Source organism: Falco biarmicus, chromosome 7 (assembly GCF_023638135.1).
Source record: "Falco biarmicus isolate bFalBia1 chromosome 7, bFalBia1.pri, whole genome shotgun sequence".
Lineage (NCBI taxonomy): Eukaryota > Metazoa > Chordata > Aves > Falconiformes > Falconidae > Falco > Falco biarmicus.
The window spans coordinates 66,664,885-66,675,329 of NC_079294.1; positions in this window are offsets into that span (position 1 = coordinate 66,664,885).

Sequence of the window (10,445 nt, forward strand, 5' to 3'; positions counted from 1 at the left end):
AAACAGGGAGCCCAGTCGGAGGCCTGGGAATCGGCGCTGGGCTGCTGCTGGCGGCCGCTGGCACCGTCCTCGCCCGGGCAGGGGACGGGGCACGGTGTCATTTGGCCCTGCCACAGCCGTGCCCTTCTCATGGCTCCCCCACAAAGGCTGACCCTCAGTTCCCTAGACTGAACAGAAGAGATGTGTAATGGCCATTAGGGTCAGGGAGGACGAGAAACAAATGGGTTCAGAGTATTTTGCTCTAGCTTGCTAGTTTGAGCATGGGGATGAAAATGTGCGTGCTTAGTAAGAGTCTTTAGAGATATATAATCTCTATAATGAAGCCTGCTCTTAATTAGCAGTCCATTTTAATTCAAACAGAATTAATTCTGATTTCTGCCTGCCGGCTCCTGTAACTCAGGGCCATGTATTTACAACAGGTTAAGGGTTTTCCCCTCAGAGCACCATTTCTTATTGAGTGTTTCTAGCACATTTTTTTTTTTTTTCTGAATATAGGCACAGTGGTTACCGGATTGTTCCCTGCTTAAATTCACACCAGGCAGTTATTTGCATCCCCTCCTTTTGTAATAACAGAATTAAAAGGTGAGTTTAAAAGGCTTGCGAGCAGCAAATGAAGCAATAAGCAAGCAAGTAGCGTATGTATGCACATACTGTCAGAGTTTTGTCATGTTCCGGGATGTCGGCTACCTCTGTGCTTCCAAACCTTCATCCCATTTGGTGCCCTGTACTCGGGCTTTATGCCAAAGCCTGGTGGAGCCAGCGGGTCTTCCACTGGTGGGCTTCTGACTTGGGTCAGAGATAGGAGAGGAGCAAGACGTTACCAGCCACCCTGACTTCACCAGGAGCTTCCCTGCATTAGGAAGGCTTTTTCTGTGTGGTGAATGAAACCAGCTCGTGAGAGCCAAAGAATAGCCCAGCTTTGGAAACTCTTGCCTTGCCATCTGTGTCGGCCACTTTCTTGATCTAGTGAGCTCAAGAGCTGCAGATGTTGAGCCTGCAAGAAGGAGCCAGCCGCTCTACCTAGAACTGGAAGAGATTAGCAGCTTTTGTAGCTTCTGGCACAAGGAGAGGACAGGAAGCACGCTGACCAGCGTGTCAAAGCTCAGTTTCCTCCTGGAGAGTATATAAATCTGTTAGGTTCACAGTGAAGTTATCCCTTGAGTGTGCAGAGTAGGTGATTTCCATCCTCCCCCCCCCCCCCCCTCGTGCCTGCAGCATGTGGTGTGAGCTGTGAGAGGCCTAGGTGATCTCTGCTCCTCAGCTGAGACAGGCTGGAGACCTTCCAAACCACGTCCCATCAGTGCCGTTACCTTTTTATTGCTAGGAATCACAAGGTGCTGTGGTGCTGGGGGGGATGAGTGAAATCTGTGTTGGTTTTATGTGGCTTTTGAGTTGTTTGAATGGCTCTAATAAGCTGCTTTGCATTATAGGATAGGCAGATCAGTATCTCAAGAGATCGCTTTAGGTTTGGCTCTTTTTCCTTGAGCTTGATAAGCAGGAAGGATATTCCCTAATGGGAGGAGAGGGAGAGAAGGAGCAAGGAGACATGTGGCATGTGCAACCTGGAAAACTTGTCTATGAGCTTGACTTGACTGCATCTAGGGAAGGAAGCTGATGCTAATGGCTCTGCATGAGATAACAAATTACACTCGAGCATGTGTTTTCTGTGTTCGTTACAATATGTCACGGGGGGTGGAGAAACAGGATGTAAAGTGTGCACTTATTTCTGGAGCCTCGGGAGAGCTACCCAGATGTTGAAAAGGAGCAAGGAAGAGTTGGAGATAAAGGAGAAAGACCTCCAGGGTGGGACTGTAAAAGCTGATCCAGAATAGGAGTCATTCTGTTTTGCTCAGTCACACCAGCTGGCTTCAAGTGGCAGGGGAGCTTTCCAGATAAGCTGTGGACAGTAGGAGCATAAATAAGGAATCTGTTCCAAAAGGGTGAAACAAATAACTGAAGGATGCAATACACCCATCATTATTTATTTAAACAAGCTCTCCTTAAAACTGCTGCTGGGTAGATTGTCCTAACATGAGCCGTAGGTGTGGTGTGAAATATGGTGATAGTCTGGTATGTGTTGATAGTTGTTGTGCAGTCGTCTTCAAGAGGACGTGTAAGGCAACGCGGGTGTAATTGCATTGCCATGTGTAGCTGTGCGCCGGAGATGGTTCTGCTCCGTGTGGTTAGCTGTCAGGGGCTGCGTTAGTGACTGATGTAACTCGGTACGCTTGATCGCTGTGTGCTTGCAGCATATGGTTTGCAATGAATTGTCCCATTCCAGTCCTTCCCCGAGGCTTTCCCAAGCCTTTCCTCCTGTCCTGCCTAGCCTCTTGGGAAGTATGGCAGCGGGGTAGGTGCAGCAGCCTTGCTGACCCAATTTGGTTGTCTGGTTACGCTTCCTCTTTTCTCGTTGCTCCAGTAATATTTTGCTGTGTTTTAATTTAATCTGTGATCCTGCTAAAACCAGAGTTTAGGAACTCTTCTGTTGCCTGAATATGCAGTGCTTTTTTGTCTGAATCAAAGGGTATGCTTTTCTCTACACGCACGCAGGTTTTTTAGGGGGAAAAAACCCCATAAATTAAAAAAAAAAAAGTGTACAGGCTTGTAGAGGAATGAAGCTGGGTTAATTAATATTGCTAACATACACTGTGGGCTGGCTTCAGGGGCAGTGGGTTGGCTGATGCAGATAAGGTGCAGCTGTGGCTGGTTCTGTTAAGTGGTTGAGAGCCAATGAAGAGAGAGCAGTCAAGGAAGAGAGGGGAGGTGGAAGCAGAGAGAAGAGAGAGCACGCGTGCCCTGGATGAGGAGAGACTAGGAGAAGGCAGCAGAGGGACTGGTATGAAGAGCATGTTGGTATGAGATGGTAAAAGACCTTGTTGCAGCTTGATAGTTTGGAGAGTGCTGTGACACAGGCTTCCCCATTATTCTGTATCACTTGCAAGAATCCAGGTGATGCTGCTATTACTGGGGAAGGAAAGTCCAGAACATTTGGTTTGCTTGTGGGTGATACCGCGCTTTAGTTGTCTTGAGTTTAGTGTGCATAAGCTCTCGTTTAGTTACTTATTCCCAAAAGCCATAACCCTGTGACATAAGACGTTAGAAACCTATTTCCTGCTCTCGCTGACCTGTTCCCGTGGCCTTGCCTTTCTCGCAACTGGGTTTTCAGAAGTGAGTTGTGCCTTTGAAAAGCCTTTCTTGGCAGAAACTTCTCGAATGCATTAGCACTGCAAAGAGTTTGCAAGGTGGAAAATGCCTGTGATTTTTTTTATCAGCTACTCACTGTCCAGGTCATGGTGGGGTGAAAAAGGGAGTTTTGCAAAATGCAGTCACTAGGAGATGTCCAAGTGTGTTACAGGCTTTTCATTGCATCTCCCAGCTCTTGGTGTAGAAGCACCAAACCATGTTTGGTGCAGTACAGAGTCACGATCTTCTGAGCATTTAGGCAAGGCAACATGTGTAGGGAAAGAGATTCTGCCTATGAGTTTGACTTAAGTATTTTTGAGGGGAAGAAACAGCCCCTGAATGATTGCTTTTCTCCCCAGCCCTTGCCTGGAGTTAGCACAGCAGAACAATGACTGTGACTAGCAGCTGTTCATGCAATAAGCTCATGTTGCAATTAATCTATTGAAATTCTGATGTGGATAATTTGCTCAATCAATCAAGCACATTGGAGGACCGCAACCATTCCAGAGTCCCTGAGGAGGTCGACGCTCACCCTCCCTCTGCTCCAAGGAAAGCAAAGATAATCTGAAGGGGTACGTTTTGATGGCTTCAGCCAAATACTTGAAAATGGCAGAATTTTATGCGAACTGTCGTAACTTCTTGTATCTGCTGATGTTGGAGTCAGTTGGGTGGATGGGAGAGTAAATCAGCAGAGAGCTGTGAAGCCTGGGATGACGGGCAGTGCAGCGCAGCTGACAGATAATGGGATGATATCATCCGTTTCCTGGAAAAAGAGATGTTTCTAGCCAAAGCATTCCAGACCCCGAGTGCTTAAGTGAGCTGGAGAATTCCTGGAATATTTTAAACAGATATTTCAGTAGTCCAGGTGTAATGTGATTAATGATGAGTAATAGCAAGATATGACTCAAGATCGAGATTTCTGGTAACTTTTCTGTAGGCGACAGAATTACAGGCAAGGAAAGAGAGGGGAACTGAGAGCTGTGGTCAGTGTGGGAAAAATTTAATACGGGGTTGTGAAGTGGTTTAACCTTTGTTGCTTTGGAACTGGAGAGCATTGGCCGACTCTGTTACCGTCAAGTACAAGAATGTTTATGTGTAGGGGGCTTTCCCATCTGTAGGAAGACTCATGAATTGGAAGTATTGAAACACCTGAAAACGCTGTAAGGGAGGGGAAAGATTAGGAAAAGGTGGACAACTGGTTTGGAGGAAGGCACTGCTGCTGAGCTTTTGGGAGTTTTGCATAGGGGGGAAGATGATTTCTGGTTACTCATTTCAGTTGCCTTCTGTGGAGTTTGATGTCTACATTCAGCCGTTACACGTGGACAGAGCCCTCATGAGAGAGTGCTGGAAGGTAGTAAGAGATTTTCTGGATGTTGTAGACAACTCAAAAGACCAAGAGACATTTGACCTGCCAGTTGCTTGATTTCAAGCTTAAAATGAAGCAAAAACTGGACAGGGAACATGTACATTTACTTCACTGTTGATAAATGTAAGGAAAACGCCCAGCAAGGTTTGGTGCCTTGGGGTGGGTGGCTGGAGGAACTGCTCTAGCACTGAGATGAGGATTCTCATGAGCAGACACACCTGGATCCCTCTTGCAGGGGCAGATACTCCCGTAAGGGCCAGCTGTTTTCACCTCCTCTACTGAAAGAAACTAGGCAAAAAATACTAAGACTATAGAGGCAAAAAGAATACACAATGTCAACACAAATGAAGTGAGCTACAGCTGAACCTTAGTCACACCTCCAACAACTTTGCATCACAATCCTCGGAACCATAAAAAGAAACCAGGGCTGTACATGCTTCATCCAGCTGCTGAAATGGAGATGCTGGTATGTTCAGAACCCGCCTGTCTGGGCTGCTAATAGGTGATTGTGCTTAGGAGGATCTTTAAAAGATAAACGCGCCCCCAGTGAAATGTCTCATCCTAATAGTATTCTGTGTTAGCATATCTGGCAAATGTGAGCTCATCTTTTCTCATGCTTGTAAGATCAGTTGGCCAACAGCAAGTATCTAATTATCTTGATATTGCCTGGCTTGACTTCATGTTTACAGATTGTCTCCTATGAGGAGACATGGTGGGTGGGTGGGTGGGGGTCAGGGAGGGTAGAGAGATTGTTGGGACTAAGTACAAGTCATAGTCTGTTTACTGGGGAGTTGATGCCTTTGTGAAAGCGAAGCCCCGCGGTCCATATTGTGCTTTGGGGTCTCCTAAATGCCAAGGGGAGTTAGTCCCGAAGGATGGGGGGCTGCACGCAGTCCCAGCGGTGTATTTAGTAGTGGGATCCCAGCATGTCTGGGGATGGCAGGGACATGCAGCAGGCTCTGCTCCTGGATGTGTGGGGGACTGTCTTAAGTGTTGCAGGTGTAAAGAAAACAGATCCTTCTAAAACTTTCCAAGTTTTGTTCTGAACCAGCAGCTGTTTGTCAGTCTGAGTAGCCGCCTGGCACACAGCACCTCCTGGCCCTCTCCTTCCTCCTGGTGTTGTCTTTGTTAGCACTGGAGTAGCTGTATGGTCATGTGGCATCTCAGAGTAGGTGGTTTTCCTTGACCAGAACCCAGAAATATTAAATGATGGGATGGTCTCCTTGCACAAGGTGTGGAAGCAGGAGTGCAGGGGTGAGCAGAGCCACGCTGAGAAGGGGTAAGGGGATGTGGCAAAAGCCAAAGTAAGTAATGCTCGTATTGTCCTAAAATGGGTAGCAGGTGGGAAACAATACCTGGAATCATACACTGAATGTGTAAATATATTTCTGGAACCTGTAGACGAACGGGCTGTGCGGTGTGGTGGCTCCATTAGGGAGCAGGTGCTGGCAGGGGGTGTCCCCGGCAGGGCTGGTGTCTGCCGGGGTCCCAGGTGTAGCGTGGATGGGCTGCGATTCTTGTGAGTCTTTTGAAATCAGTCTGTTGCAAAACTCTGGAACTGTAATCCCTCATGTCAGGCAATGGCTTAATACAGTTTAATGACCTCGTAATGAGAAAAAAATGTCTAAATCACTTTTTTTTTTTTAAACTACTTTGAAAAGCAGTGGAGGTCTGTACATGGCACTTAAATTCCAGGAGAGCACCTTTGGAACAATCCCTGTTGCTTTCTAAAATACTGCTAAGTAGAAAGTCAAGAACCAGATGACCTGATTATGCAGCTAATAGTTTTTAAAATAAAGTTGTTCTGAGTTCTTACACATTACTGAAAAAAAATAAAACATGTCAGAGGGTTGAGTGAGTTGGTCTGTGCAGATTTCACACTGTGCGAGGAAGTGTAAGAGCAAAATACTGGCAGAAAAGCTCCATCTTGTGAAGATGCTCCTTGATTAGTAAATTGGTTAGTAAACCAAAGTGGGTTTAGAAGAGGTGGCAGCCCCTTCTGGGCTGATTGGGACAACCTGAAGGCTGAATCTCCCGAGAGCTTTGAAAAAATCAACAGCAGTTTTTATTTTTTCCCATTGGAAGGGGAGGGGGGGTGTGTGTGGTTGTAGGAGTAAGAGGGCCCTGAGCACCATTGAGCTTTCCGGTCCCAAGCAGCATCTGCAGTCAGCTGGGATCAGGCACAGGGCACGTGGACATCTTGCTCTCTTCCCCAAGCTCCTCCCTTAATAGTTTTTCTTCACTCCTGGTAGACACATCTCATTCTGCCAGTAGCTAGTGGTTGTTACTTAAAAGTACAAGAGGGAATGCATCAGCGTCTCTGATCCCTTCCCCTCGCTTGCTGATCTGTAGTATCTCCGTCCCCAGGCTTCTACATTGTCTGCTGTTACCTCCTCTGCTCTGTATAATCTGGGATCTGAAACATTCCCATGACAGTGAGCTCCGCAGTCGAATGACTGTGGTGCAGGAAAACATACTTTCCTTTTCTGACCATTTCATTGGGTTTCCCCTGATTTTTTCATGTTATGAGAAGTGAACTGTCTTTTTCATCTTTCCCATTCAATTCATGTGTTGAGCTGCCTTTGTGCTTCACCTCCAGTTCCAGTTGTCATTCACATACTCCTCTCTTTGCATACAGCCTGGGGTTTTTTTATCACTTTTCTGCTTTTACCACAACCTCCTGAGATGCAGGGAAGGGCAGTTCCAGAGCTGAACACCACGTGCGGGGCATGGCTGAGCTGTGGCTTGGCAAAGCAGAAGAACATCCCTTATTTTGCTGGATTCTCTGTTACGTCTGCATTTGTGACAGCTGCTGAACGTTGTGCTGATGTTTTAAAGTATTATTCATGGTAACGGCGAGACTTCTTTTCCTAGTGGCAATAGTTGACGCTGTCTGTGTGGCATCAGTCATGGTTTTCACCATGTGCGTTACATCGCGTTGCCACTGTGGTACGAAGGCTGATGAAATTCACGGTATCGTTTTGCAACGCTTCACAGTAGGTTCAAGTTGGGAATATCCTGAATGATTTTGCACTATTGCTGAGATGAATTGCCTTTGTGTTTGCTTTTATGAGCCAGTTTAGACCATTCACAATACCTCATCCTCAATGACTGGGCATGGGAAAGGCCCAGGCTCGAGCTCTTCTCACAATTCGGTTAAGAGCACATTACTATACTGCTAAAGGAATGGGCTGCCAAATTAATAGCAACCCAAGTGGAGCAGCGACTTCCAGCCTGTGACCAAGCGATGGGATAGAGGAGGCAGTTTAGGCCAGAAGCAAGTGGCAGAGCTCTCGGGAAAGGGAGAGAAGCAGGGCTCGCTGGAGGGGGCTTCAGCAGCTATTTTGGGAGCTGGCTGCCGTTCAGGTATGCAGTGAACAGCATGCTTGGATGGCAGGTACAAATGAAATACAGGCATTTTCCCTGCATCCATGAGCAGCTACTGGGGACAAGCTCTTCTGGTGATGAATAAGCCTGGCTCTTCGTGTTTGTTTTTTCCTCCATCGGATATAGTCAGCCACTAAAGTTGCTAAGTTAAGATACTTTTTGGAATCCAGGGGCTCCATCTGCTCCTTCAAGCACTATTGCCTCTGTTCCGTGGGGTGGTTTTGTTTTGATTCAGTTAAAAGTTTAATGGGAAGGGTTTGGGTAACTTCATCCCTAACCCCTCACAGTTCAGCAGGCTGTATAGGAGGGCAGGACCTCGTCTAAACTTCTGCGAAGGAAATTCATGCAGACTGAAACAGTTCACCATAAACAAACTGAATGTACGTTGGGATGGAAATTCGTCTTTTGGGATGTACACATACTTTTCTTGTTTATATGTGACAAGAAGTGAAGCTTGGAATGTAAGTGCCTGGATGTCCAGTCCACTTTCTGGATGGCCACTTGAGCTGACAGTGTAGTGGCAAGCAAGAGTGTGTGTAGCTTAAAGAAACCTTAAAAACAAAGTGAAGGAACAACTGATCAATCTTCATCTAGGATAAACATTTTCGTGGGAATATTTGTGTGATTTAAGAAGTCTGAAAGTCCCAACTAAGAGAAGGAAGAAGTTTCACACACACAAAAAAGGGTATTCATCAGATCCCTATTCCAGCTCCTAGTAGTAAGAATAACACCAGTATCTGGTAGCTTCAGTGTAGAAGAATTTTAGACTTTATATTGGAAAGGAAACAGACAGAGTGTTGGACACCTTGAATTTTCCTGTAGATCATGTAGGATGTTCCTTTTGCACGTGAGCTCGCAAGGTCTTGCCATGCGCCTGCAGGAGGGACGCTCTTACCCAGGCAGAGCTGAATGAGCTGCTTAAATTTTCTGAATTGGTGACGTAAGTTCCTAAGCTTTGGTCTCGTTAGTTGACAGATGCTTTTGCTCTTTGATTAACAATAAGATCCATTTATTATCTTTATACAGTCGTGTAGGATGGGCAGTATAGCCTACACTGACATTAAACCAGGGATAGTTTTTGCCAAACGCAGATACCAGACTGATTTCATTTGTATCTGTTGGGGATGGCACTATTGCTACTGTGGTGCAAAGGAAATGAAATACATTCACAAAACTGCAACCTCTTTAAATGTTTGGTTTGAAAATACAACACAGGATGCAGTTTTTACCCAGGGCAGCTGTGTTTGGCTTTGTTTTCAAGTGCGTGCAGCTATACAGGCAGCTGTTAATGTAGCCATAGCGAGCATTCTTCATAGGAAGCAGGAGTTTGGTATTAATGTTCCTTTTACTGTCAGAGGCATTATTTTCACATTTTACAAGGCATAATCTGTGCCTTATTAAGAGGGATTTGAAAAGCATTATTCCAGGAAGTTAGATTACCAAATTTCTTCCTTTCCCCACGGGACATTCCGCACTGCTGCGGTTACAAGCCACCTCTTCACGTACTGTTTGTAAACACGGCAGGCTTCCCCGCTTCCCCCGCTAACGCATGTTTTCTCCCCAAAACGGACTGTCTGAAACAAGCTTTTGCAGAGAGCGCCGCTCCGGGTGCCTGTGGTTTTTCCTTACCCTGATCTTGTGCCATCTGAAGCATGATTCTGCTGTTACATTTCTCTACCTAAAAGTGCTGTCAGACTTCTGTCCTCACCTGAAGTTTCAGTTTTGACTTGTGGGATTTCATCCTTGCTGTTACTCTGTGCATCTTCTCCCTGTTTGCTATGAAGTGTTTTATTCCTGTATTGCACTGCTCAGGACTAATACCAGCCTTAGCGTGGCCATAGGTCACGGAATGAGGGCATTGCTTCTGCCAGCGCAGTGGTTGTGTCCTTTTAATAGCTATATCACAAAAAAATACTTCCCCTTATCATACCCCTCTAAGAAAAGCAAGTATATAGTGTATATGTATACTTACCACTTACAGTGAAAAAGATGCAGCAGTAAAGGCCTATTGTCATGATCTTTCTGCTGATCTTCAGCATCTTAAGGCGGTTTTGTGAAATGTGCCGCCTTTGCCATCGCTGCAAACAGTTACCTCTGAAGTGTAAAGTGATAAAAAAAGTCTACAGTGTTTGTAAGAGTGGGAAAATACTGAAACTACTGCTTTTATTGTCAGTCTTACACTCAGATTTCTACCCCAAAATGGCTTTATTTGCCAGTTTAGCTGATGCTGTCCCTGGAAGTGCTTAAAAAACACATAGAGGTGGCACTTGGGGACATGGTTTAGTGGTGGGCTTGGCAGTGCTGGCTGAACGGTTGGACTCCGTGATCTTACAGGTCTCTTCCAACCTAAACAATCGTATGACTCTGTGGCATATTTCCATTTTTCATGCATATTTTCCCTAACTCGAGCTGTCACCTAGCAATTACTTTTTGTCATGGGATAAGTTTTAAACGAGTATTTATTATGGTGGGGTTTTTTGCCTATTTATGGAAAGAGCTGAGTGTGCCT